Below are 2,883 nucleotides of genomic sequence, written 5' to 3' on the forward strand. Positions count from 1 at the left end.
AGATTAGTAAAGCACTCTGGAAGTGTCTGAGAGAGCACCGACCCGCCAGAGAGGGCAGAACTGTGCAACCGAGGTGGGTGCAAGTCCCGCCCTACCCAAGATGCAGGGGCTAGATGGAAGAAACATGGATGAGGGAGGAAGACAGCCAGCGTAGCACAACCCCAGTCGTCGCTAAATAAATAAATAAATAAATAAATACTCTCTTTGAGCTGACTTTTCTTCATGTTACTATCTCCTTGTTAATCATCCTTTGGGTCATCAACAAATCCTGTACCTTTCCCAGCCAGCGCCTGCCATGACCGCCACTCCCCGTCCTGCCTGAGCGCCCTGCAGGGCCCCGCATCAGGCTGCCCTGTGCCCAGAGAACTTCTCCTCCCAGGACGTGGGAAGACACAACAAGCCAGAGAAGGACGTCAGGGGCAGCAACGAGCTCGTGTTGCAGCCTGTCAACATCAGCAGGAAGACTGAGTTCTCCATCAACTCTGTCTGGGTTGGCATCAGTGTGAAACAGGGCCGCTGAGAGCGAGAAGATTTTTGTGCCATAAATTCATACGATTTAGGACAACGCCAGCAGAGAGCTTCTTGATCCTTCGAAGAAAACCAGTGGAGAGCTAGGACATGGCCTTTCTGATCACCAACTTCCACTCAGCACAGATGTCCAAACACAAAGTTGGCGCACTTTGCCACTCACTTCATGGAGGAGCCTGACAAGGAGATTAGCGCAATGAAGCCGTCAGTCAATGCCCACGCGCATCGTGGCCGAGGAATTCCTCCTCCAGTGTTTAATCCACCTGGTTGGATCTCGCGGCCTTCACCTCGGCCTCCCTGGGTCTCTGCATGTCTGCAAAGGCGTCCTGGGGTCACTGGAGCGGCGGCAGCAGCAAGGGCAGCGGAGAGCGGGGTGGGGTGGGCACTGGATGCGGGAGGGGTGGTGTGCTTGGTAGCTGGGCAAGAAAGCAGCAGTGGACCTGCCCCAAGGCCACATACACCTGGCCAGGCTGCCTTCTGGTATTCAGTCCCCTGGGCCAGAACATTTTTTTTTTTAAGACATCTTGAAACTTTTTGTCTTAAAAAAAGAAAAACAAACTCCACTTCCAGTGGCTGTTGCTGGCCCCAGTGATTGGACTTTATTTGTCACTGTGGGTCTGGATCCAGAAAGCGACTGTTTTCCTCATGCCACCGCCCAGGTGGTGAGAAAGGAAAGTTTTAGATGCAATGCTGTCTTATTCACTAGGCTCACTGGGCCCAGAAGAAGTGGCGGGGATCCTCTGCCAGTTCTCTGAGCTCTGCCTGAAGATGGCCACCCAGCACTGACTGGGGACAAGGGCTGAATCAAGATTGACAGCCAGGCCTAGTAACCCGGGCCCAAAAGCCAGGAACACTTTGGCTGCAGGGGCTGCTTGACGCCTCCCACGTGGGAGGCGCCTATCTTGCCGCGTCCGGGTGCTGGGCCTGTGCTCCAGGCGGAGAGGTGAGTCCCCCAGGGCCCCTGGCCAGGCCTCTCCTTGCTCTGGCTCCTCTGCTCCCAAGCTCACTGTCTCTCCTCTGATTCTGGTGGATCCTCCCTCCCCTAATCAAAGTTTCCTTTCTTCCATAGTATACATTATATACATTGAGTCTTCTACCAATTCCTGGGTTGAGTCTATTCCAATCCAGGAAAAATTAAGATTATTTATGACACATTCTTAACAAAGAAAACACTTATTATTCTCCATTTTCGACCCTGTGCCTTCCGTTTTATTTACATATTCATTTATTATTTTTTTAAAGTCTAACTGAGGGCTAGAAAGATGGCTTACCAGTTAAGGCATTTGCCTGCAAAGCCACAGGGCCCAGGGTTAATTCCCCAGGACCCCCACAAGCCAGATGCACAAGGTGGCATAAGCACTTGGAGTTGTTTGCAGCAGCTGGAGGCCCTGGTGCACCCATTCTCTCTATATATATTTACTTCTCTCTTTCTCTCTCTCTCTCTCTCAAATAAATAAATAAAAATAAATTCTGTTTGATCTGACTTTTCTTCATGTTATTATCCAGTATCTTTGATTTTTGCACCCAACTTCTCTTATAATTTTTTTTTACCTTAAATTCTTCATTGATTTGTATTGCTTTGTTTTTCTCTCCTAACTCAAAGACAGTGTTTTCAACTTTATGAATTTTAATCTCCATTTTGTAATGACTTTCCATGTTCAAAAGAAATGGATGGAATCAAAAGCTTAATAAACTTCTATTGCATATCTAAACTTGTATTCTAAGGTGAGGGAAATGGCTTAGTGTATAAAGTGCATGCTGCATCAGCATGAGGACCTGAGTTCAATTCTTAGCAACCACATAAAATACCACGCATGGTGGTATGTGTCTGTAATCCCAGCATCAGGGAAGTAAAGACAAGTGGATTCTTGGGGCTTGGTGGCTAGCTTGTCTAGGCAAATCTGTGAGAACCAGGAATAACAAAAGACTTGTCTCAAAAAAATATAGAGAGTTACTAAGGATACCCAACATCAAGCTCTACACTCAACATACACATGCACACATGCACACAGGTAGCATACAAACATGTGTATCTATCTGTACACACACAAGTATATAAACACACAATAGACAAAATTTATTCTGCCTCTACTCTCTTTCTTAATCAATTACTAAAGGTTGTTAATCCTGCTGATCACATCTCCTGATTTTTCTCCATGCTCAAATATTGCTGAAGCTTTAAGTTTTCCTTCTCTCTCCAACTCAACTTTTTCACCAAAGTTCTGTGACCAGTTCCTTCCCAATATAACTGGTGCTCCCAATGCTCGAGTACAGAATTGGTGCCTCAAGTAAACCGTAGCACTGTCCAACACAGCAAAACTTCAGTGATTTCTCCATCCTTCCGTATGTAACCCA

The 2,883-nt window shown here is 47.0% G+C and overlaps 1 pseudogene; it reads left to right on the forward strand.

Moving 5' to 3' along the window:
* Positions 1-295: 295 nt before the first annotated feature.
* Positions 296-944, forward strand: LOC123463505 (annotated as a pseudogene).
* The last annotated feature ends 1,939 nt before the right edge of the window (positions 945-2,883 follow it).

The sequence above is a fragment of the Jaculus jaculus genome, chromosome 9 (assembly GCF_020740685.1).
Source record: "Jaculus jaculus isolate mJacJac1 chromosome 9, mJacJac1.mat.Y.cur, whole genome shotgun sequence".
NCBI lineage: Eukaryota > Metazoa > Chordata > Mammalia > Rodentia > Dipodidae > Jaculus > Jaculus jaculus.